Source organism: Triticum aestivum, chromosome 5A (genome assembly GCF_018294505.1).
Source record: "Triticum aestivum cultivar Chinese Spring chromosome 5A, IWGSC CS RefSeq v2.1, whole genome shotgun sequence".
NCBI lineage: Eukaryota > Viridiplantae > Streptophyta > Magnoliopsida > Poales > Poaceae > Triticum > Triticum aestivum.
This window is the reverse complement of record NC_057806.1, coordinates 425,029,018-425,056,368: the sequence shown is the minus strand read 5'-3', so window position 1 is coordinate 425,056,368 and position 27,351 is coordinate 425,029,018.

Sequence of the window (27,351 nt, the reverse complement as noted above, 5' to 3'; positions counted from 1 at the left end):
CAGGGTTTTGAACTTTTGAAAGTCGTGCCTGCGGTTATGGGCAGATGGGAATTTGTTAATATCCGGTTGTAGAAAACCTGACACTTAACTTAATTTAAATGAATCAACAACGTGTGTAGCCGCGATGATCTCTTTTCGGCGGAGTCCAGGAAGAGAACACGGTCTCGTGTTATGTTTGAACGTAAGTAGTTTCAGGATCACTTCTTGATCATTTCTAGTTCTCGACCGTGCTTTGCTTCTCTTCTCTCTCTCATTTGCGTAAGTTAGCCGCCATATATGCTAGTGCTTGCTGCATCTCCACCTCACTACCTTTTCCTACCCATAAGCTTAAATAGACTTGATCGCGAGGGTGTGAGATTGCTGAGTCCCAGTGACTCACAGATTACTTTCAAAACCAGATGCAGGTGCCGATGATGCCAGTGCAGGGGACGTGACCGAACTCAAGTGGGAGTTCGACGAGGATTCAGGACGTTATTATGTGTCTTTTCTGGACAATCAGTAGAGGAGCCTAGTTGGGGTGATCGGGGATCTATGCATTTGGGGTTGTCTTTATTTTGGTTCCGTAGTCGGACCTTGATTGTATTATGGATGATGTAATGCTATATTTATGTATTGTGTGAAGTGGTGATTGTAAGCCAACTCTTTATCTCTATCTTATTCAGTACATGGGATGTGTAAAGATTACCCCTCTTGCGACATGCCTACTATGCGGTTATGCCTCTAAGTCGTGCTCCGACACGTGGGAGATATAACCGCATCGTGGGTGTTACAAGTTGGTATCGGAGCCGACCCTCGCGGTTACACGGATGTTTGCGGACATGTGCGCGGTGATAACCCACAAGTATAGGGGATCGCAACAGCTTTCGAGGGTAGAGTATTCAACCCAAATTTATTGATTCGACACAAGGGGAGCCAAAGAATATTCTCAAGTATTAGCAGCTGAGTTGTCAATTCAACCACACCTGGAAACTTAGTATCTACAGCAAAGTGTTTAGTAGCAAAGTAAAATGATAGTGGTGGTAGCGGCAACAAAAGTAAAGACATCAAAAGTAATGTTTTTGGTATTTTGTAGTGATTGTAACAGTAGTAGCAGGAAAGTAAATAAGCGTAAACCAGTATATGGAAAACTCGTAGGCACCGGATCAGTGATGGATAATTATGCCGGATGCGGTTCATCATGTAACAGTCATAACATAGGGTGACACAGAACTAGCTCCAATTCATCAATGTAATGTAGGCATGTATTCCGTATATAGTCATACGTGCTTATGGAAAACAACTTGCATGGCATCTTTTGTCCTACCCCCCCCCCCCCCCCCGTGGCAGCGGGGTCCTATTGGAAACTAAGGTATATTAAGGCCTCCTTTTAATAGAGAACCGGAACAAAGCATTAGCACATAGTGAATACACGAACTCCTCAAACTATGGTCATCACCGGGAGTGGTCCCGATTATTGTCACTTCGGGGTTGCCAGATCATAACACATAGTAGGTGACTATAGACTTGCAAGATAGGATCAAGAACTCACATATATTCATGAAAACATAATAGGTTCAGATCTGAAATCATGGCACTCGGGCCCTACTAACAAGCATTAAGCATAGCAAAGTCATAGTAACATCAATCTCAGAACATAGTGGATACTAGGGATCAAACCCTAACAAAACTAACTCGATTACATGATAAATCTCTTCCAACCCATCACCATCTAGCAAGCCTACGATGGAATTACTCACGCACAGCGGTGAGCATCATGAAATTGGTGATGGAGGATGGTTGATGATGATGACGGTAACGAATCCCCCTCTCCGGAGCACTGAATGGACTCCAAATCAGCCCTCCCGAGAGGTTTTAGGGCTTGGCGGCGGCTCCGTATCGTAAAACGCAATGATTTCTTCTCTCTGATTTTTTTCTCTCCGAAAGCAAATATATAGAGTTGGAGTTGGCGTCGGAGGGCATCCAGGGGGCCCACGGGGTAGGGGGCGCGCCCTAAAGTGGGGGGCCCACCCTCATGGACAGGGTGTGGGCCCCCTGGTCTTCATCTTTGGCGAGGATTTTTTATTATTTTTTCTAAGATGTTCCGTGGAGTTTCAGGTCATTCCGAGAATATTTGTTTTTCGCAGATAAAACAACACCATGGCAATTATGCTGAAAACAGCGTCAGTCCGGGTTAGTTGCATTCAAATCATACAAGTTAGAGTCCAAAACAAGGGCAAAAGTGTTTGGAAAATTAGATACGACGGAGACGTATCAACTCCCCCAAGCTTAAACCCTTGCTTGTCCTCAAGCAATTCAGTTGACAAACTGAAAGAAAGAAAGAAAAACTTTTACAAACTTTGTTTGCTCTTGTTGTTGTAACGATGTCAAGCCAGCATTCAAGTTTTCAGCATAGATCATAACTAACCACATTTGCAATAATTCTCAGGTCTCATAATTACTCATATTAATAGCATAATCAACTAGCAAGTCATAATAATAAATCTCGGATGACAACACTTTCTCAAAACAATCATAAAATGATATAACAAGATAGTATCTCGCTAGCCCTTTCTGAGACTGCAAAACATAAATGCAGAGCACCTTTAAACATCAAGGACTTACTAGACATTGTGATTCATGGTAAAAGAGATCCAATCATAGTCACACCCAATATAAATTAATAGTGATGAATGCAAATGACAGCTGTGCTCTCCAGCTAATGCTTTTTAATAAGAGGGTGATGACTCAACATAAAAGTAAATGGATAGGCCCTTCGTAGAGGGAAGCAGGGATTTGTAGAGGTGCCAGAGCTCGGTTTTGAAATAGAGATAAATTGTATTTTGAGCGGTATACTTTCATTGTCAACGTAACAACTAAGAGATGGCGATATCTTCCATGCTAAACACATTATAGGCGGTTCCCAAACAGAATGGTAAAGTTTATACTCCCCCTCCACCAACAAGCATCAATCCATGACTTGCTCGAAACAACGAGTGTCTTCAACATACATCAGGTCCCAGGGGGAGTTTTGTTTGCAATTAATTTTGATTTAGTTTGCATAAAGCATGGGACTGGGCATCCCGGTGACCAGCCATTTTCTCGTGAGTGAGGAGCAGAGTCCACTCCTCTTGAGAATAACCCGCCTAACACGGAAGATAAGGACAGCCTTGGTTGATATATGAGCTATTCGAGCATACAAAACAGAATGTTTATTTGAAGGTTTAGAGTTTGGCACATACAAATTTACTTGGAACGGCAGGTAGATACCGCATATAGGAAGGTATAGTGGACTCATCTGGAATAATTTTGGGGTTTAAGGGATTGGATGCACAAGCAGTATTCCCGCTTAGTACGAGTGAAGGCTAGCAAAAGACCGGGAAGCAACCAACTAGAGAGCGACAACAACCATGTACATGCATTAAAATTAATAAACATTGGATGCAAGCATGAGTAGGATATAATCCACCATGAACATAAATATCGTGAAGGCTATGTTGATTTTGTTTCAACTACATGCGTGAACATGTGCCAAGTCAAGTCACTTAAATCATTCAAAGGAGGATACCACCCCATCATACCACATCATAATCATCTCAATAGCATGTTGGCATACAAGGTAAATCATTATAACTCATAGCTAATCAAGCATGGCACAAGCAACCATGATCTCTAATTTTCATTACAAACATGTTTATTCATAATAAGCTGAATCAAGAATGAGGGACTCATCATATTTACAAAAACAAAAGAGGTCGAGTTCATACCATCTTTTCTCATCTCAGTCAGCCCATCATATATCATCATAATTGCCTTTCACTTGCACGACCGAACGGTGTGAATAATAATAATAGTGCATGTGCATTGGACTAAGCTGGAATCTGCGAGCATTCAATAAACAGGAGAAGACAAGGCAATATGGGCTCTGGGTTAATTCAACAATAATGCATATAAGAGCCACTTCAACAATTTAATTATGGTCTTCTCCTACTGACCCCCAAAGAAAAGAAAAGAAATAAAACTATTTACACGGGAAAGCTCCCAACAAGCAAAAGAAGAACGAGAAGTATTTTTGGGTTTTCTTTTTAATTATTACTACTACTACAGCAGAAAAGTAAACTACAACTAATTTTTTTGTTTTGTTTTTCTTAACGTTTAACAAACACACAAGAACAAAGTAGGAAAAAGAAAATAAACTAGCATGGATATTACAGTGAAAGAGTATGAGCACCGACATCTAGTAATGAGTGTGTGTGAGCATAAATGTAATGTCGGTGAGAAATAAGTACTCCCCCAAGCTTAGGCTTTTGGCCTAAGTTAGTCTATTACCAGGGATAGCCTGGCGGATACCCGTAAGTGTAGCTGGGGTCGTACTGCGATGAAGAATAGTTGGGATCATACTGTGATGAAGAAGAAGACTCTGACTGCCACTGGCTGATAGTCATCTCTGGATCCCAAGAATAAACAAATTGTCGTGGAGGCTCATTTTGTGGTTCCTGTTCTGGGGCTGGTGCAGGAATCTTGTAAGATTGGACGGCAGCCCACGTAATGAGGTAGGGTGTGTGGACGTTGGTCGCGGACGAAGTCGGTGAGGCAAGCATTCTTAATCAATGAATAGAAATCCTCATAAATCCCAGCCTCTCTCAAGAAATTATCAGAAGGCCATTCATAAGGGCGGATCTCCGCGGTACGAGGCAAATTATATTTGGGCCTCTGAGCTTCTTCATTTTGTTTATCCTTTGAGCTTCGGCTCGATGAACCCCTCAAAAGTCTCCTCATTATTTTTCTGAAATAATCTGAAATTTTTAGTAACTTCAAACAAAAGTGAACCAACTTCAATAAAACTGATAGCAACTACTCCTACAAGTGCCTAGAGCCTATATCAAGCATTAGAACTACTTGGAACCATATACATTTGACATGCAAGCTCAAGAACATGGTCACCTATGCAGCAAAAATTTGCAAAGAATAAAGCACTAGAATAAAAACTAATTGGACCAATGGAGGAGTCACATACCAAGGAACAATCTCCCCAAGCAGTTTTGCGAGAGTTGCTTTGAGCAAGGAGATCGAAAATCACAGCAAAAGTGGCTGGAACTCGTGCTTGAGTTGTTTTTTCGGGTTTGTGTGAGACAGAGGAAGAAGATGGGTGCTGGGATAAGTGGAGGAGGGCCACCATGGGCCCACGAGGCAGGGGGCGCGCCCTAAGGGGGGGGGGCGCCCACCACCCTCGTGGCCAGGCGGCAGCTCCTCCCGCGGTAATTTTTGCACAGTAAATCCTCAAATATTCCCGAAAAAATCATATTAAATTGGCATGTCATTCTGAGGACTTTTATTTTTGGGATATTTTTATATTGCACAGATAAGTCAGGAAACAGACAGAAAATACTATTTTTACTTTATTTCTACTAATTAATAGAAAATATAGAGAGGGTAAAGAAGGTTGTGCTTCTAGTTTCATCCATCTCATGCTCATAAAAAAGAATCCACTAACAAGGTTGATCAAGTCTTGTTAACAAACTCATTCCGATAATCATGAAACCGGAGAAATTTCGAATAACACTAAGTTACCTCAACGGGGATATGCACATCCCCAATAATAAGTATATCATATTTCTTTTTGACAGTAGGAAGAGGAAATTCAAAACCTCCAATTATAATCGATGGAATTTTTCCAATGGAGTTGATACTATGAACTTGAGGTTGTTTCCTCGGAAAGTGTACCGTATGCTCATTACCATTAACATGAAAAGTGACATTGCCTTTGTTGCAATCAATAACAGCCCCTGCAGTATTAAGAAAAGGTCTTCCAAGAATAATAGACATACTATCATCCTCAAGAATATCAAGTATAACAAAGTCCGTTAAAATAGTAACGTTTGCAACCACAACAGGCACATACTCACAAATACCGACAGGTATAGCAGTTGATTTATCAGCCATTTGCAAAGATATTTCAGTAGGTGTCAACTTATTCAAGTCAAGTCTACGATATAAAGAGAGAGGCATAACACTAACACCGGCTCCAAGATCACATAAAGCAGTTTTAATATAATTTCTTTTAATGGAGCAAGGTATAGTAGGTACTTCGGGGTCTCCAAGTTTCTTTGGTATTCCACCCTTAAAAGTATAATTAGCAAGCATGGTGGAAATTTCAGCTTCCGGTATCTTTCTTTTATTAGTAATGATATCCTTCATATATTTAGCATAAGGATTTGTTTTGAGCATATCAGTTAATTGCATACGCAAAAAGATAGGACTAATCATTTCAGCAAAGCGCTCAAAATCCTCATCATCCTTTTTCTTGGATGGTTTCGGAGGAAAAGGCATGGGTTTCTGAACCCAAGGTTCCCTTTCTTTACCATGTTTCCTAGCAACAAAGTCTCTTTTATCATAATGTTGATTCTTTGATTGTGGGTTATCAAGATCAACCGCGGGTTCAATTTCTACATCATTATCATTACGAGGTTGAGCATCATCATGAACATCATCGTTAATATTTTCATTAGGTTCATGTTCATTACCAGATTGTGTTTCAGCATCAGGCATAGAGATATCATTTGGATTATTAGGTGGTTCAGCAATAGGTTCACTAGAAGTTTGCACAGTTCTATCATTTTTCTTCTTCTTCTTCTTTTTAGAAGAACTAGGAACATCCATATTATTTCTTTGAGAATCTTGCTCGATTCTCTTAGGGTGGCCTTCAGGATACAAAGGTTCCTGAGTCATTCTACCAGTTCTAGTAGCCACTCTAACAGCATAATCATTTTTCTTACTATTCATTTCATCAAGCACTTCTTTTTGAGCCTTAAGTACTTGTTCTACTTGAGTGGTAACCATAGAAGCATGTTTGCTAACAAGTTTAAGTTCACCTTTAATATTAGCCATATAATCACACAAGTGTCTAATCATATAAGCATTTTCTTTTAATTGTCTACCAAAATAAGCATTGAAGTAGTCTTGCTTAAACATAAAGTTATCAAACTCATCCAAGCACTGACTAGCAATTTTAGTAGGAGGGACTTCAGCTTTATCATATCTATAGAGAGAATTTACCTTTACTACCTATGTCGGGATATCGGGATCAGGAGGTTCTTCAGTAAATAAAGAATTGAGATCATATGTTTCTTCAACAGGCGGTATATTAAGACCATGTATTTCTTCAATAGGAGGTAAATTCTTAACGTCTTCAACTTTAATACCTTTTTCTTTCATAGATTTCTTTGCCTCTTGCATATCTTCAGGACTGAGGAATAGAACACCTCTCTTCTTCGGAGTTGGTTTAGGAATAGACTCAGTAATTGGAGCAGGAGATGGCTCAGGAGCCGGCTCAGGAGGTGCCCAATTATTTTCATTTGTCAACATATTATTAAATAGAATTTCAGCTTCATCCGGTATTCTTTCCCTGAAAAGAGAACCAGCACAACTATCCAGGTAATCTCTGGAAGCATCGGTTAGTCCATTATAAAAGATATCAAGTATTTCAGGTTTCTTAAGAGGATGATCAGGCAAAGCATTAAGTAACTTGAGAAGCCTCCCCCAAGCTTGTGGGAGACTCTCTTCTTTAATTTGCACAAAGTTGTATATTTCCCTCAAAGCAGCTTGTTTCTTATGAGCAGGGAAATATTTAGCAGAGAAGTAATAAATCATGTCCTGGGGACTACGCACACAACCAGGATCAAGAGAATTAAACCATATCTTAGCATCACCCTTTAATGAGAACGGAAATATTTTGAGTATATAGAAGTAACGCGATCTCTCATCATTAGTGAACAGGGAAGCTATATTATTTAACTTAGTAAGATGTGCCACAACAGTTTCAGATTCGTAGCCATAAAACAGATCAGATTCAACCAAAGTAATTATATCAGGATCAACAGAGAATTCATAATCCTTATCACGAACACAAATAGGTGAATTAGCAAAAGCAGCGTCGGGTTTCATTTTATCTCTAAGTGATTATTTTTCCATTTAATTAATAACCTCTTAAGCTCATATCTATCTTTGCAAGCTAAAATAGCGGCAGAAGATTCCATATCAAAAAGATAGCCCTCGGGAATAACATGCATATTTTCATCATCACTTTCATCATCGTATTCAGATTCAATAATTTCTTTTTCTCTAGCCCTAGCAATTTGTTCATCAAGAAATTCACCAAGGGGCACAGTAGTATCAGGCATAGAAGCAGTTTCATCATAAGTATCATGCATATCAGAAGTGGCATCATCAATAACATGCGACATATCGGAAAGAATATCAGAAGCAGGTTTAGGTGTCGCTAGCCTACTCATAACAGAAGGTGAATCAAGTGCAGAGCTAGATGGCAGTTCCTTACCTCCCCTCGTAGTTGAGGGATAAATTGTTGTCTTAGCGTCTTTCAAGTTCTTCATAGTGTCCAGCAGATATAAATCCCGAGTGACTCAAAGAATAGAGCTATGCTCCCCGGCAACGGCGCCAAAAATTAGTCTTGATAACCCACAAGTATAGGGGATCGCAACAGCTTTCGAGGGTAGAGTATTCAACCCAAATTTATTGATTAGACACAAGGGGAGCCAAAGAAAAATATTCTCAAGTATTAGCAGCTGAGTTGTCAATTCAACCACACCTGGAAACTTAGTATCTACAGCAAAGTGTTTAGTAGCGAAGTAATATGATAGTGGTGGTAGCGGCAACAAAAGTAAAGACAGCAAAAGTAATGTTTTTGGTATTTTGTAGTGATTGAAACAGTAGCAGCAGGAAAGTAAATAAGCGTAAACCAGTATATGGAAAACTCGTAGGCACCGGATCAGTGATGGATAATTATGCCGGATGCGGTTCATCATGTAACAGTCATAACATAGGATGACACAGAACTAGCTCCAATTCATCAATGTAATGTAGGCATGTCTTTCGTATATAGTCATACGTGCTTATGGAAAAGAACTTGCATGACATCTTTTGTCCTACCCTCCCGTGGCAGCGGGGTCCTATTGGAAACTAAGGGATATTAAGGCCTCCTTTTAATAGAGAACCGGAACAAAGCATTAGCACATAGTGAATACATGAACTCCTCAAACTATGGCCATCACCGGGAGTGGTCCCGATTATTGTCACTTCGGGGTTGACGGATCATAACACATAGTAGGTGACTATAGACTTGCAAGATAGGATCAAGAACTCACATATATTCATGAAAACATAATAGGTTCAGATCTGAAATCATGGCACTCGGGCCCTACTGACAAACATTAAGCATAGCAAAGTCATAGTAACATCAATCTCAGAATATAGTGGACACTAGGGATCAAACCCTAACAAAACTAACTCGATTACATGATAAATCTCTTCCAACCCATCACCATCCAGCAAGCCTACGATGGAATTACTCACGCACGGCGGTGAGCATCATGAAATTAGTGATGGAGGATGGTTGATGATGACGACGGCGACGAATCCCCCTCTCCGGAGCACTGAATGGACTCCAGATCCGCCCTCCCGAGAGGTTTTAGGGCTTGGCGGCGGCTCCGTATACTAAAACGCGATGATTTCTTCGATCTGATTTTTTTCTCTCCGAAAGCAAATATATAGAGTTGGAGTTGGTGTCAGAGGGCATCCAGGGGGCCCACGAGGTAGGGGGGCGCGCCCCCCACTCTCGTGGACAGGGTGTGGGCCCCCTGGTCTTCATCTTTGGCGAGGATTTTTTTGATTATTTTTTCTAAGATGTTCCATGGAGTTTCAGGTCATTCCGAGAATATTTGTTTTCTGCACATAAAACAACACCATGGCAATTCTGCTGAAAACAGCGTCAGTCCGGGTTAGTTCCATTCAAATCAGACAAGTTAGAGTCCAAAACAAGGGCAAAAGTGTTTGGAAAAGTAGATACGGCGGAGACGTATCACGCGGTCATGTTGTTCATGACGTTTGTGACCCGTCGTGGCACACGACATAGTACATGTACCGGACTGGATGCACAGACGTATGTGCCAAGACGGAACGTTCCTCTGGTCCGACGAGGACGTCGGTTCCTCTGAGTGGGGGTGTATGTGATGGCCTGGCTTATTAGGGATGATAGACTACTCATATCAATAAGGAATTCCTTCTTTTTTTGGATCCCATTCGGACAGAACTCCAAAGTTAAGCGTGCTCAGCTTGGAGTAGTGTTAGGATGGGTGACCGACCGGGAAGTTGCTCCCGGGTGCACACGAGTGAGGACAAAGTGCGCAGAAAAGACTAGTATTGATCTGCGGGGCCAGTCTAGAACCCGCCAGGAGAAACGACCACCGGCGGGTGTGTCCGGAGCGTTACACCTCATGTCCGTATTTTATTTTTGTCGACACCTCTATCTCTAAACATGTGTACATATTTTTCAATTTCGGCTTTCGCTTGAGGACAAGCAAGGTCTAAGCTTGGGGGAGTTGATACGTCCATTTTGCATCATGCTTTTATATCGATATTTATTGCATTATGGGCTGTTATTACACATTATGTCACAATACTTATGCCTATTCTCTCTTATTTTACAAGGTTTACATGAAGAGGGAGAATGCCGGCAGCTGGGATTCTGGGCTGGAAAAGGGGCAAATATTAGAGACATATTCTGCACAGCTCCAAAAGTCCTAAAACTTCACGGAAGTTATTTCCAGAATATATAAAAAATACTGAGCGCAAGAAGTACCAGAGGGGGGCCACCCACCAGCCACGAGGGTGGGGGCGTGCCCTACCCCTCTAGGCACGTCCCCTGCCTCGTGGGCCCCCTGGTGGCCCTCCGATGCCCATCTTCTGCTATATGGAGTCTTTCGTCGAGGAAAAAAATTATAAGCAAGCTTTCGGGATGAGACTCCGCCGCCACGAGGCGGAACCTTGGCGGAACCAATCTAGAGCTCCGGCGGAGCTGTTCTGCCAGGGAAACTTCCCTTCGGGAGGGGGAAATCATCACCATCGTCATCACCAACGATCCTCTCATCGGGAGGGGTCAATCTCCATCAACATCTTCACCAGCACCATCTCATCTCAAACCCTAGTTCATCTCTCGTATCCAATCTTTGTATCCAAACCTCAGATTGGTACGTGTGGGTTGCTAGTAGTGTTGACTACTCCTTGTAGTTAATGCTAGTTGGTTTACTTTGTGGAAGATTATATGTTCAGATCCATTATGCATATTAATACCCCTCTGATTATGAACATGAATATGCTTTGTGAGTAGTTACGTTTGTTCCTGAGGACATGGGAGAAGTCTTGCTATTAGTAGTCATGTGAATTTGGTATTCGTTCGATATTTTGATAAGATGTATGTTGTCATCCCTCTAGTGGTGTCATGTGAATGTCGACTACATGACACTTCACCATTGTTTGGGACTAGAGGGAGGCATTGGAAAGTAATAAGTAGATGATGGGTTGCTAGAGTGACAGAAGCTTAAACCCTAGTTTATGCGTTGCTTCGTAAGGGGCTGATTTGGATCCATATGTTTCATGCTATGGTTAGGTTTACCTTGATACTTCTGTTGTAGTTGCGGATGCTTGCAATAGGGGTTAATCATAAGTGGGATGCTTTTCCAAGGACAGCACCGGTCCACCCACATATCAAATTATCAAAGTACCGAACGCGAATCATATGATCGTGATGAAAACTAGCTTGACGATAATGCCCATGTGTCCTCGGGAGCGCTTTCCTTTACATAAGAGTTTGTCCAGGCTTGTCCTTTGCTACAAAAAGGATTGGGCCATCTTGCTGCACTTTATTTACACTTGTTACTTGTTACTCGTTACCAATTACCTTATGACAAAACTATCTGTTACCGACAATTTCAGTGCTTGCAGAGAATACCTTACTGAAAACCACTTATCATTTCCTTCTGCTCCTCGTTGGGTTAGACACTCTTACTTATCGAAAGGACTATGATAGGTCCCCTATACTTGTGGGTCATCAACTCGTTCAGGGTTGACGGCAATACCATCCTTGGAGATGACATGCCCAAGATAGGTTACTTCAGGGAGCCAGAATTCACACTTGGAATACTTAGCATAGAGTTGATGCTCTCGAAGCTTTTCTAGCACAGGATGAAGATGTTCAGCATGTTCTTCTTTGTTCTTGGAAAATACAAGGATATCATCTAGATAAACCACGACGAACTTGTCGAGGTAATCCATGAATATATAGTTCATCAAACGAGAGAAGGTGGCGGGAGCATTCGTTAAGCTGAATGACATGACGGTGCACTCGTATGATCCATACCGAGTCACGAAGGCGGTCTTTGGGATATCCTCTTCATGAACATGGATCTGGTGGTAACCCAACCTCAAGTCGAGTTTGGAGAACACTGATGAACCAGCCAGTTGATCATAAAGATCATTGATCCGAGGGAGGGGATATTTGTTCTGAATAGTGGATTGATTAATAGGACGATAGTCTTGGACTAATCAGTTCATCCCATCCTTCTTCTTAACAAAGAGAGAAGGTGCTCCCCAAGGAGAGCAACTATGGCGAATGAAACATTTGCTAAGAGATTTGTTGATTTCCTCCTTAAGCTCAATGAGTTCATGCGGCGGCATCTTGTAGGGTCGTTTGGCTATAGGGGTGGTGCCTGGTTTCAAGTCGATGATGAATTCGACAGCTCTAGCAAGGGAATCCCTGGAAGTTCTTCAGGAAAGACGTCTTGGAATTCGCGAACGACGGGAATGTTTTCAATGCCCTCGAGTGGTGCAACATTCAATGCATTCAAGGCATAAAGTCGTGCCTTGGCATTCTGAACCAGATGAGCATGGTAAGTAATTATTTCATCAGAAGGGTGTAGCAGATGGACGGTCTTAGTGGCGCAAACTATAGAAGCAGTATGCGCTTTCAACCAATCCTTTCCCAAAATGAGATCAATGCTATAGGACTTCAGTACGATGGGAGAGACAAGGAATTCTAGTCCTTCGATTTCGACGGGGACATCATTGCAAATCATGGAGGTCCGACATTGGCCCGCGGGAGTGTGTACTAATAGCGAAGTGTTCATGTCCTCACATTTAATGTCGTGTAAGCATGCAAAATCTTCTGACATGAATGAATGTGATGCACCTATATCAAATAAAACAGATGCCGGTACTAAATTTACGAGGAGTGTACCCATCATGGTAGCAGGCTGGTCTTGAGCTTCACTAAGATCAACATGGTTGGCATGAACATGATCATAAGACCTGGCATTGTTGTTGCGAGGCTGGTTGCTTCCACGGCGAGCTGCGGGAAGGGCCAGTTGATTCTGATTCTGATGGCAGTCTCTGGCACGGTGACCTGGTTGACCACACGTGTAGCAGAGACCATTATTGGAAGTGGGAACAGGAGCTCGGGGTGGTGGAGCTGGAAGTCTTGGTTGCCTAGTTGGTGGGGGAGGCAAACGCGGTGCAACATATGACTGCCTTGGAGTAGGTGCAGTTGGCTGGTACATGCTGTTGGGAATCCATATCCTACGCTTCTGCGAGGATGGGCCCGAAGATGAGCCTGTGTCATGGTTGCGCCTGTGAGAGATCTGGTGTTCCTGCAGACCAATTTCGACATTGATGACCTTGTTCACCAAGGTGGCAAAATCAGCAAAATCATGCACTAGATGTGCGAGCTTGATGTCAGCCTGAAGGCCATCACGGAACTTCTCCTGTCTTCATGCATTAGTTGCAATGTCTTCTTCAGCATAGCGAGATAAATCCAGAAACTCCCGCTGATAAGCTTCCACAGTTTTGTTGCCCTAGGTGAGGTTGTGGAACTCGCGCTTCTTCCGGTCCATGACTCCCTGAGGAATGAAGCGGGCACGAAAAGAGGCTTGGAAATCTGGCCAGGTGATGATTGTTCCAACCGGCAGAGTACGCCTGTGGCTGTCCCACCATTGAGCAGCGGGTCCTTTCAGGAAGAAGGAAGCAAAGGTGACATAGCTGGCAGGGGCTACATCAGCAGACTCCATCTCATAGGTGATGTCACGGAGCCAGTCATCAGCATCCAGAGGCTGAGTTGAGCTGCGGCACACAGTTGGGTTGAGGCGCATGAAATCCTGCAGAGTCACCTGGGCTGGCTACTGGTTCATATTGGGGCGAGGAAACTAGGCCATCATATTTTCCATGAACTGACGGTTCAACTCGAGCTGTTGGATCATACCAGCCATGTACTCAGGCGGTGGTGGGGCATGGCCACCACGACCACGACCACCTGGTCTAACCATCCTGCTAATATATAACAGGGGTAGTTCAACATTGAGAAATTTGCAAGGACAAGAATCATTCATGATGAAACATGCATAATGAAAGGAACACGATAGATACTACATAGTAGTTGGCATATCTTACAAAAGGGATCATGCATAGAGTTCGGTACACAGATTTTAGTACACAGACTAAAGACATCATAGGCGGCATGCAGGCTCGTGGTGAATGCATCTAACACTAACAAGCAAGCCTACATCAGTCCCAGGAGGAACTGTGGAGGTAGGTGTAGCCTGACAGCTGGTAGTGACGCGACGGGAAGTCCTCCACGTCAGTAGACTGGGTCCGCGGATACTCTGGTGCAGAACCCGACGGGCAGGTGGCAGAAGAGGACCAAGTGCGGGAGAGTAGCCTCCCACATCTGGCCAGCCGACACCCTAGGGCATCACGGTCCTGGCAGGGTAGATCACAGAATGCGACAGATCACCAGATCAGACAAAGGGGTGCAACAACGTCAGAGCACGGTAAAGGTGCTGACGGGTGGTGTACAACTCGTGGCGAAGAGCTCGGTTAGCTCTATCCAGTCCGTCAGCATGCAGAACCAGATTCTGATGGTAGAAGGGCTCTCGGGTGACAGTGGAGTAGGCAGCAGTGTAGTACCCCTCCGCACCAACATCGAATGCGATAGCAATGTGCCTGAAAGGGGAGGTGTCCAACTCCTGATACTCTCCACGAAGACGTGTCAGAGAAGCATAAGCAGCATCGTGGACCGTCATGTCGATAGTCACTCCAACACCATGAGCAGTGTGCAGCACGGTAGTGGAGTCATACTCCCGAGAGTAGAAGTGGACGATGGCATGGTACTGCTCCTGGTTAAAGTCCTGGTACTCCTCGTAGAAGGTGTACTCAGGGTGCCAGCGATAACCCAAATAGGTCATCATCTCAACCAACACAGCAGGTGATCCTGAGGCACCAATGGCCGTCGTGTGGTGCACGACCTGTCTCGTGGCTTCCATATGAAAACAAAGATGTTTCAAAGGAGTCAATTGACAGTGTGGGTATAGTTCAAAATACTACTCTAAGGAATAACTAGGGCTTATCTAACTTTGGGGTGAATGTGGTCACAGGATCCTAATGTTAGAGTTAGTAAATTCGTTTAACCTGAGTAGAAGAGAGTTTAGAGTCCCAGAGTAAGGATCGAGGAGTAAAAGATCCTAATACCACCCAAATGGCGACGTGGGCCCGTAAGACACACAACCATGTTAGTAAAAAGTTTTGTAATATCTAGACTTGACTTCGGCCAAGGAGTGTGGAAGGGGGATCCTACAGGCAGTCGGCTCTGATACCAACTTGTGACGCCCCCGATTCAATTGTACACTAATCATACACACAAACGTGTACGATCAAGATCAGGGACTCACGGGAATATATCACAACACAACTCTACAAATAAAATAAGTCATACAAGCATCATATTACAAGCCAGGGGCCTCGAGGGCTCGAATACAAGAGCTCAATCATATACGAGTCAACGGAAGCAACAATATCTGAGTACATACATTAGTTAAACAAGTTGCCTTAAGAAGGCTAGCACAAACAGGGATACATATCGAAAGAGGCGCAGGCCTCCTGCCTGGGATCCTCCTAAACTACCCCCGGTCGTCGTCAGCGACCTGCACGTAGTAGTAGGCACCTCTAGTGTGGTAGGAGTCGTCGTCGACAGTGGCATCTGGCTCCTGGACTCCATCGTCTGGTCGCAACAAACGGGTATCGAAAAGGGGAAAAGGGGGGAGCAAAGCAACCGTGAGTACTCATCCAAAGTACTCGCAAGCAAAGAACTACACTACATATGTATGCATTGGTATCAAATGGAAAAGGGGTAGCATATGTGGACCGAACTGCAGAATGCCGGAATAAGAGGGGGATAGCTAGTCCTATCGAAGACTACACTTCTGGCAACCTCCATCTTGCAGCATGTAGAAGAGAGTAGATGGTAAGTTCACCAAGTATCATCGCATAGCATAATCCTACCCGGCGATCCTCCCCTCGTCGCCCTGTGAGAGAGCGATCACCGGTTGTATATGGCACTTGGAAGGATGTGTTTTATTAAATATCCGGTTCTAGTTGTCATAAGGTCAAGGTACAACTCCGGGTCGTCCTTTTACCGAGGGACACGGCTATTCGAATAGATAAACTTCCCTGCAGGGGTGCACCACATTTCCTAACACGCTCGATCCCCTTTGTCTGGACACACTTTCCTGGGTCATGCCCGGCCTCGGAAGATCAACACGTCGTAGCCCCACCTAGGAACAACAGAGAGGTCAGCACGACGGTCTTAATCCTATGGCGCAAGGGTCTGGGCCCATCGCCCATTGCACACCTGCACGTTGCGAGGGCGGCCGGAAGCAGACCTAGCCCCCTTAATACAAGAGCAGGCTTACGGTCCAATTCGACGCGCGCCACTTAGTCGCTGATGTCACGAAGGCTTCAGATGATACCACGACGTCGAGTGCCCATAACTGTTCCCGCGTAGTTGGTTAGTGCGTATAGGCCAATGGCCAGACTCGGATCAAATACCCAGATCTCATTAAGCGTGTTATTTTGAAATAACCGCGAGCCGACCAGGGCCAGTCCCACCTCTCTCCTAGGTGGTCTCAACCTACCATGTTGCTCCGCCACAAAGATCCACCCAGAGGGCCATCGGGACAAACGTCCTTTCGGACCCAATCCGTGAATCACTCGCGGGTACTCTACGAGCCGACCACCCGACTTTAGTCACCACAAGTATCATATAATAGGTATATAAGTATATACCCATTACCACCTCCTGAGTGATCACGGCCTGATAGTATAGCATGGAGACGGACAAAAATGTAGGGCCACTGACGGTAAACTAGCATCCTATACTAAGCATTTAGGGTTGCAGGTAATGTATCAATAACTGTAGCAACAATGACAGGCTATGCATCGGGATAGGATTTACGAAAAGCAGTAACATGCTACACTACTCTAATGCAAGCAGTAGAGAGAAGAGTAGGCGATATCTGGTGATCAAGGGGGGGGGGCTTGCCTGGTTGCTCTGGCAAGGAGGGATTGTCAACACCGTAGTCGAACTGGGTAGCAGCGGCGTCGGTCTCATAGTCTACCGGGGAGAAGAGGAGGGAAGAAACAATGAATACAATGCAAACAGATGCATAACGATGCATGACATGACAAGTAACGGGGCTAGGTGTGCCCTAACTCAGTAAGAGGTGATACCGGCGAAGGGGAAAACATTCGGGAAAGTATCCCCAGTGTTTCGCGTTTTCGGATAGATGAACCGAAGTGGGAAAGTTGCGTGTTTGCTATGCTAGGGATGTGTGGTGGACAAATGGGCTGCGTATTCGGATTCGTCTCGTCGTTCTGAGCAACTTTCATGTACAAAGTATTTTCATCCGTGATTTTCTAAAGTTTTAATCATTTTCTGATTTTAATTATTTATTTAAATTCAAATTATCCAGAATAGTAAATGATGACGTAAGCATGACATCAAGGTGACATCAACAGGTCAACTGGTCGGTTGACCAGTCAAACTAGACAGGTGGGTCCAGTGGGACCCACATGTCATTGTCAGGGGCACTAACAGGGGGGTTTAGAGTAACTAAATGGGTTAATTAGTAGGTGGGGCCCAGTAGTCAATGAGAGATTAAGGTTTTAATTAACTAATTTAATTAACTAGCAATTTATCTATTTATTTTTATTCGTTTGTGGCGTGGGGTCCGCATGTCATAGACACAGGGGAGCCACGTCAGCGCTGACCAAGTCAATGGGTCAATGGGGACCACCCGTCAGCGACACAAGGGGGGCCCACGCGTCAGGCCAGCTCAGCGACGGTCGGTGACTCGTCGGAATCACGCCGGCGAGCTCATTCGTGGCGGCGCGTCCTCGGGCATCGTCGAAAATCACCCACAGGGCATCGTTTTGGTCACGACCGGTCGTGTTAGAACGGCAAGACGATGACGCGTCAGTTGGTGGTGGTGTCACGGGTTGCGGTGGCTGGAGACGAGCAGTGCGACGTCGCCGGCGGCGGGGTGTTTCGGGCGAGCAACGGAAACGGCGATGCGGCGCGCTATTGGGAAAACAGAAGGGTGGGGCGAGGACTACGTGCGCGCGCGAGCACAATGGCATGAGCCTGGGACCAAAGGGTCACCGGACGGCTGCCGGCGAAGAGCACGGGCGGCGACGCGTACGGGAGCTCGAGAAGATCGGAGCTACGACAAGCTAGCGAATAAACGGAGAGGCTGGGGAGGATCTATGGAGCGCGGTAAGTGCAACCGGCACTGGCCCTTAACCATTTGCTCACCGGAGACTCATCGGCGACGAGCTCCGCGGCGCTGCGTTCGGGTGTTACAGCGACAACTAGCTAGGGCGCGCGCGCGAGAGAGAAGGTGCTACCTCTTGAGCAATGCGTTGGTTTTCCCTTGAAGAGGAAAGGGTGATGCAGCAAAGTAGCGTAAGTATTTCCCTCGGTTTTTTAGAACCAAGGTATCAGTCCAGTAGGAGGCCACGCACGAGTTCTGTAGTGGTTATCTCGCGGGCGGTTTCGTGAGACAACAGATGCCACGGGGTGGCTTGAGGTGAGGGCAAGACTGCTCTGGAGGTCAGGGGACGGGATTAGGCAAATAGCACGTGGTGATTTACCCAGGTTTGGAGCTCTCCGAAGAGATAATACTCCTACTCCTGCATGTCTGAATATATATGCAGCGTACATATCTGGCAGTACAAAGTTGCTCCCGGAGCTGTATCTGAGATCAGTAGCCGAGTGCTAAGTGTGTCCTATATGCCTCATATGTGTGTATGAGAATGAGGGCAAGTGTGTGGCGTGGTGACCTGAGCATGCATGCGTGTGAGCATGTCCATGATGGATGGATGGATGGATGTTGACTTATATATGAGTGTGGGCTAGCTTGTGAAGTAAGCCATGTAGGCATGGGTGTGTGCTTGGGATGTAAGCTACAGTGTGTAGCTTACATTCCAAGCCATGCTTGCCTGCATGCTAGGCTAAGTTTTGTCCCTGGGCATTTTATAAATCAATGTCCGGGGGACAAAGTACACTGTAGATGATGTCGTGCGCGACGAGGGAACATCGTATGCTTTATCAACAACAGTGGTCGCGGTATGGCCGTATTGTAGGAGTTGCGTCGGATGGGACGTCTTAGTTGACTTTGCTAGATTCCAGCCGGATGGGCTCAACCCGGACGGGCCTTAACCCGAACGGGGCTCAACCCGGACAGGCAGAACCCGGCCAGGGTTAACCCAAACAGGGATAGGGTCAACCCGGCCAGCTCAACCTGGCCAGGGTTAATCCGGACAGGTCAACCCGGTCAGGGTCAACCCGGACAGGTCAACCCGGCCAGGGTCGACCCAACCAGATTCTAGCCAACCGAGCTTAACCCAGCCAGACTCCAGCCAGCCAGGGGGCACTCCCCTGGCAATGTTTTGAAGCGTTGTTTCGCCGTCTTGGGCATACCCGGGGGTCATCCCCCCGTCAGCAGCCTCCGAGCGTCCAGGCAACTTGGAAAAATTTCGCGGAGGGTTTTAGCGGGTGTCGATGTAGAAGCCGATGGTGACGTCGAGGGTGCCGCGGACACGGAGTCCGCCGGCTGAGTGGGACGCGCGAGCGCACCCACTGGTGTAGCCTCCGAGCCTCCGTGCAACTTGGAAAAGTTGGGCGGAGGGTCTTGCTGTTGTTGATGAAGCCGACGGTGATGTCGAGGGTGCCGGGCGCGGACACGGAGTCCACCGGCTGGAAGGCGCGGGGCCTTGCCGGACGCGGACGCGGAGTCCTCCGGCTGAGTGGGGGCGCGCGAGTGCACCCACTGGGTGTAGCCTCCGAGCCTCCGCGCAACTTGGAAAAGTTGGGCGAAGGGTCTTGCTGTTGTTGATAAAGCCGACTATGATGTCGAGGGTGCCGGGCGCGGACACGGAGTCCGCCGACTGGAAGGCGCGGGGCCTTGCCGGACGCGGACGTGGAGTCCGTCGGTTGAGTGGGGGCGCGCGAGTGCACCCACTGGATGTAGCCTCGAGCCTCCGCGCAACTTTGAAAAGTTGGGCGAAGGGTCTTGCTGTTGTTAATAAAGCCGACAGTGATGTCGAGGGTGCCGGGCGCGGACACGGAGTCCGTCGGCTGGAAGGCGCGGGGCCTTGCCGGACGCGGACGCGGAGTCCACCGGCTGAGTGGGGGCGCACGAGCTCACCCACTGGGTTTAGGCTCCGAGCCTCCGCACAACTTGGAAAAGTTGGGCGAAGGGTCTTGCTGTTGTTGAGAAAGCCGACGGTGATGTCGAGGGTGCCGAGCGCGGACACGGAGTCCGCCGGCTGGAAGGCGCGGCGCTTTGCCGGACGCGGACGCGAAGTCCACCGGCTGAGTGGGGGCGCACGAGCGCACCCACTGGGTGTAGCCTCCGAGCCTCCGCGCAATTTGGAAAAGTTTGGTGGAGGGTCTTGCTGTTGTTGATGAAGCCGACGGTGGCGTCGGAAACGCCGGTTGCAGCCGGCGTTGGGCCTGCAACCCGCGTGTAGCCTCCGAGCCTCCGGGCGAGGTGGGGGGTTTTCCACGGAAATGATCATGCAAAAGACAAAGTTAGTTCACGTAGATATATCAAATGTTTGTTTTTAGCATTGCAAGTTTTATGCGGAGGGTGCCGACTCAGTTTCGTCCGAGCCCCCTTCAGTCTTTTTCATATCCCCTCCGCTCTTTGGCTTTGCCTCTTGTTAGCTAGACAGTCCGGAGCCGGTCTGTAGCTGTTATGAAGGGTGGCCGCGGAGTGGAGCGTACAATACTTGGACTACAGGAGCGGGTTTGACCGAGTAGATACTCATAAAGGAAACGGCCGGGTTGCCCAAGCCGTCTTTTTCCGGACATTTTTCGCGTGGGGTGACCTCCAGCTTTTGCTCTCGCTTGCCGGACAGCCGTGCTGCGGTCTGTGACTGAGAATGGGCCTTCGGTACCGTGTGCGCTACTAAGTCATCTGCGGGAACGAACATATCGGGCCGAGCGACCAACCTCCGGGCCGAGACTAGCTGACGCCGGGGCGAATAATAGTACAACTGTAAAGAAGCGGATGTGGTCCCCGAGTGTTGCTCGGGGTTATCCGTGTATGCACGTGGTGCGAAAGTATGCGGGTGAGGAGCTCACATTGCTTTTTCATGAGCAAGGCAGAGGTCGTCGAAGACAGCCGGGCGCGACTCGACGCTCAGAGAGTGTGCCGGCGCACCCACGTGGGGTAGCCTTCGAGCCTTGAGTACTCGAAGGGGGGCCAGCCGGTCGGACCCGACCAGCCAGGCGTCGGAGCGGAGAGGCGAGCGGGAGCCGGCCAGGCGTCGAGGGCGGGATCGTCGGGCGGGCTCTCCAGCCGGCCCGGTGTCGAAGTAGGCGGGCAGGCCAGCCGGACAGCGTGGCGAGCGGCGACGCGCAGGCGGACGCAGATGGAGCTGTCTTTTTCTTCTGTTTTTCACCCGGCTTCTTTTTTTCTTTTCTCTACTTATTTTTCTTTGAGCCGACATTTTTTGACCGGCCCGTCTCTCTTTTCAGCCCCAGCCGGCCCTGGGTAGCCGGATGCATACTTCTCCTTTTTTGTTCACAGCAGCCGGCCACTGGGTGGAGCAACTCAGGTCGGGCCGAGCACGAGAAGGCGATGCCGGCGTGCGGCCGGGAGCCAGCCAGCGGGGAGCCGGCGATGGCACGGAGCTGCCGGGTCGGTGCGAATGCGGCCGAGGCGAGGCGAAGCCGGCCCACGGAAGCCGGCGAGCGGGCGAGGTGGGGCCGGAGCAGGCCGGCGCGGAAGCGGCGCCGCTCGGGAACCGGCCTGAGTGCGCGGAGCCGACGCGGCCGAGCGCGGAGGAGGCCGGAGCGGGAGCCGGCAGGCGCGACGGAGGCGGTCGAAGGAGCGGCGACCCGGCAGGGGCTCAGGAGACCCAACGGGGAGGCGGCCGGAGGCGCGGCGACCCGGCAAGGGGCTCGAGAGGCCGGCGGGGCGACGAGAAGAGGTCGGGCACGGGGCCCGCGGCCGCGACCACGCGGTCATGGAGGTGGAGCGAGCGGAGGTTGGGAGCCGGCGCAGCGTGGCGGGCCGGACAGAGGCGCGGTCCGGTACGGGGAGAAGGCGGCCGTGGTGAGGGTGGAGCCGGCCAAGGGCCGCCGCGAAGATGATGGAGGCGCGGGGGAGCCGGAGCAGAGCGACGCGGGAGAGGGCGCTGTGGAGCCGGCGCAGGGTCGGACTCGGCCGATGCAGATGAAGCCGGCGCGGCGCGGTGGAGGTGGAGGCGGCATGCGCGACCCGGCCACGGGCGGAGGCAGAGACGGACGGGGTCGCGACGACGGCGCAGGGAGTTGCGCGGAGGCGGCGGCTTGACGCGGGGGCGCAGACGCGGTAGTCCGTTCCGCGGGACGGCGCACCCGACGAGCGGGCGGACCGGCTTGCGGCAAGCCGGAGCGGAGGACCCGGTGCGCGGTCAGCCGAGGCGATGGGCGGGTGGCGAGGAGACACTGGAAAAGGAAGGAGCGAGCGCTCGGGGCCATGGCCAAAGATTGAGCTGCAGGAGGTTTGGCTGAAGCAGCGGCACACAGCAGGCAGCAGCGGGGAACCACGGAGGGTCGGGCGTCGGCGCGCCTTGCCGCGGTTGGAGCGGACGCGGGGACGGCCGTCGCGGCCAGGCGCGGGAACGGTCTGATGCGTGTACAAGGCATGTATGGCCATAGTCTAGGAGGTGTACGAGTATGGTAGTGTATATGAAACATCCGATTATTATCTGGCTATTATCCGAGATGAGTTCCGCAATAGTCTGGGATGAGTATGGGGAATGTATGGCCATTCTACAGGCCGTGTCCGAGCTGCACCTGAGAAGTGTATGAGGAGTGAGCTGGAGCAGCAGGAGGAAGACGAGCGCGCGCTGGCCGGACTCGGCGACGACGCTGAGCGGCGCCGCTGCCGCCTGGACAGCGGGGCGTGAGGTTGCGGACACTGGCAAGGAGCTGGCGAGGCATGCCCGCGGAGAAGAGAGCGAGGCAGACGGAGGCGAGGCCGTTGATGAAGACGCGCCATCCCACGCGATCGCCTCGGGAGCGTGTTGATGTAGAGCCCTCGAGCGTCATCGGAGAGATGACGGCTACGCCGCGGTGATGATGAAGAACATGGTCCCGCCCGGACCATAGTTCCGCGGCAGCTTGCCCCACGGTGGACGCCAAGTGTCATGGTTATCTCGCGGGCGGGTTCGTGAGACAACAGATGTCACGGGATGGCTTGAGGTGAGGGAAAGACTGCTCTGGAGGTCAGGGGACGGGATTGGGCAAACATCACGCGGTGATTTACCCAGGTTCGAAGCTCTCCGGAGAGATAATACTCCTACTCCTGCATGTCTGAATATATATGCAGTGTACATGTCTGGCAGTACAAAGTTGCTCCTGGAGCTGTATCTGAGATCAGTAGCGGAGTGCTCGGTGTCTCTTATATGCCTCATATGTGTGTATGAGAATGAGGGAAAGTGTGTGGCGTGGTGACCTGAGCATGCATGCGTGTGAGCATGTCCAGGATGGATGGATGGATGTTGACTTATATACGAGTGTGGGCTAGCTTGTGAAGTAAGCCATGTAGGCATGGGTGTGTGCTTGGGATGTAAGGTACAGTGTGTAGCTTACATCCTAAGCCATGCTTGCCTGCATGCTACGCTAAGTTTTGTCCCTGCGGCATTTTATAAATTAATGCTCGGGGGACAAAGTACACTGTAGATGATGTCGGGTGCGACGAGGGAATAACGTATGCTTTATCAGCAACAGTGGTCACGGTATGGCCGTCTTGTCGGAGTCGCGTCGGATGAGACGTCTTAGTTGACTTTGCTAGATTCCAGCCGGATGGGCTCAATCCGGACGGGCCTTAACCCGGACGGGGCTCAACCCGGACAACTCAACCGGGACAGACAGAACCCGGCCAGGGTTAACCCGGACAGGGAGAACCCGGACAGGGTCAACCCGGCCAGGGTTAATCCGGATAGGTCAACCCGGCCAGGATCAACCCGGACAGGTCAACCCGGCCAAAGTCAACCCAGCCATGGTCGACCCGGCTAGATTCCAGCCAGCCGAGCTTAACCCAGCCAGACTCCAGCCAGCCAGGGGGCACTCCCCTGGCAATGTTTTGAAGCATTGTTTCGCCGTCTTGGGCATACCCGGGGTCATCCCCCCGTCAAGTCCCTCGCACCTACACAAACAAATAAAATCCTCGCAACTAACATAATAAAGGGGTTGTCAATCCCTTCACGGTCACTTACGAAAGTGAGATCTGATAAATATGATAAGATAATATTTTTGGTATTTTTATGATAAAGATGCAAAGTAAATAAAGCGAAATAAAAATGGTGCAAGAAATAGTTTGACGAAAGATTAATATGATAGAAAATAGACCCGGGGGCCATAGGTTTCAGTAGTGGCTTCTCTCAAGAGCATAAGTATTACGGTGGGTAAACAAATTACTGTTGAGCAATTGACAGAATTGACCATAGTTATGAGAATATCTAGGTATGATCATGTATATAGGCATCACGTCCGAGACAAGTAGACCGACTCCTGCCTGCATCTAGTACTATTACTCCACACATCAACCGCTATCCAGCATGCATCTAGAGTATTAAGTTCAAAAGAACAGAGTAACGCTTTAAGTAAGATGACATGATGTAGAGGGATAAACTCATGCAATATGATATAAACCCCATCTTGTTATCCTCGATGGCAACAATACAATACGTGCCTTGCTGCCCCTACTGTCACTGGGAAAGGACACCGCAAGATTGAACCCAAAGCTAAGCACTTCTCCCATTGTAAGAATGATCAATCTAGTAGGCCAAACCAAACTAATAATTCGAAGAGACTAGCAAAGATAACCAATCATACCTAAAAGAATTCAGAGAAGATTCAAATATTGTTCATAGATAAACTTGATCATAAATCCACAATCCATCGGTCTCAACAAACACACCGCAAAAGAAGATTACATCGAATAGATCTCCACAAGAGAGGGGGAAACATAGTATTGAGATCCAAAAAGAGAGAAGAAGCCATCTAGCTAATAACTATGGACCCGAAGGTCTGAGGTAAACTACTCACACATCATCGGAGAGGCTATGGTGTTGATGTAGAATCCCTCCGTGATTGATGCCCCCTCCGGCGGAGCTCTGGAAAAGGCCCCAAGATGGGATCTCACGGGTACAAAAGGTTGCGGCGGTGGTATTAGGGTTTTTGCTCAGTATCTGGTAGTTTGGGGGTACATAGGTATATATAGGAGGAAGAAGTACGTCGGTGGAGCAACATGGGCCCCATGAGGGTGGAGGGCGCGCCTGGGGGAGGGGGGGGGGTAGGCGCGCCCCCTACCCCGTGCCTTCCTGGTTGCTTTCTTGACGTAGGGCCCAAGTCCTCTGGATCACGTTCGTTCCAAAAACCATGTTCCCGAAGGTTTCATTCCGTTTGGACTCCGTTTGATATTCTTTTTCTATGAAACTCTGAAATAGGCAAAAAACAGCAATTCTGGGCTGGGCCTCCGGTTAATAGGTTAATCCCAAAAATAATATAAAAGTGTATAATAAAGCCCAATAATGTTTAAAATAGAATATAATATAGCATGGAACAATAAAAAATTATAGATATGTTGGAGACGTATCAAGCATCCCCAAGCTTAATTCCTGCTCGTCCTCGAGTAGGTAAATGATAAAAACAGAATTTTTTATGTGGAATGCTACTTGGCATAATTTCAACGTAATTCTCTTAATTGTGGTATGAATATTCAGATCCAAAAGATTCAAGACATAATTTTAATATTGACATAGAAATAATAATACTTCAAGCATACTAAATAAGAAATTATGTCTTCTCAAAATAACATGGCCAAAGAAAGTTATCCCTACAAAATCATATAGTCTGACTATGCTCTATCTTCGCCACACAAAGTATTTAAATCATGCACAACCCTGATGACAAGCCAAGCAATTGTTTCATACTTTTGGTGTTCTCAAATTTTTTTAATCTTCATGCAATACATGATCGTGAGCCATGGACATAACACTATATGTGGAATAGAATGGTGGGTGTGGAGAAGACAAAAAAGGGAGAAGATAGTCTCACATCAACTAGGCGTATCAACGGGCTATGGAGATGCCCATTTATAGATATCAATGTGAGTGAGTAGGGATTGTCATGCAACGGATGCACTAGAGCTATGAGTATATGAAAGCTCAACAAAAGGAACTAAGTGGGTGTGCATCCAACTCGCTTGCTCACGAAGACCTAGGGCATTTTGAGGAAGCCCATCATTGGAATATACAAGCCAAGTTCTATAATGAAAATTTCCCACTAGTATACAAAAGTGATATCATAGGAGACTCTATCATGAAGATCATGGTGCTACTTTTGAAACACAAGTGTGGTAAAAGGATAGTAGCATTGTCCTGTGACGCCCCCGATTCAATCGTACACTAATCATGCACGCAAATGTGTACGATCAAGATCAGGGACTCACGGGAAGATATCACAACACAACTCTACAAATAAAATAAGTCATACAAGCATCATAATACAAGCCAGGGGCCTCGAGGGCTCGAATACAAGTGCTCGATCATAGACGAGTCAGCGGAAGCAACAATATCTGAGTACAGACATAAGTTAAACAAGTTTGCCTTAAGAAGGCTAGCACAAACTGGGATACAGATCGAAAGAGGCGCAGGCCTCCTGCCTGGGATCCTCCTAAACTACTCCAGGTCGTCGTCAGCGGGCTGCACGTAGTAGTAGGCACCTCCGGTGTAGTAGGGGTCGTCGTCGACGGTGGCGTCTGGCTTCTGGACTCCAGCATCTGGTTGCGGCAACCAGAAAGAAAGGAAAGGGGAAAAAGGGGGAAGAAAGCAACCGTGAGTACTCATCCAAAGTACTCGCAAGCAAGGAACTACACTACATATGCATGGGTATATGTGTAAGGAGGCCAAATCAGTGGACTGAACTGCAGAATGCCAGAATAAGAGGGGGATAACTAATCCTGTCGAAGACTACGCTTCTGGTCACCTTCGTCTTGCATCAAGTAAAAGAGAGTAGATTGAAGTCCTCCAAGTAGCATCTCCAAGTAACATCGCATAGCATAATCCTACCCGGCGATCCTCTCCTCGTCGCCCTGTAGAAAAGTGATCACCGGGTTGTCTGTGGAACTTGGAAGGGTG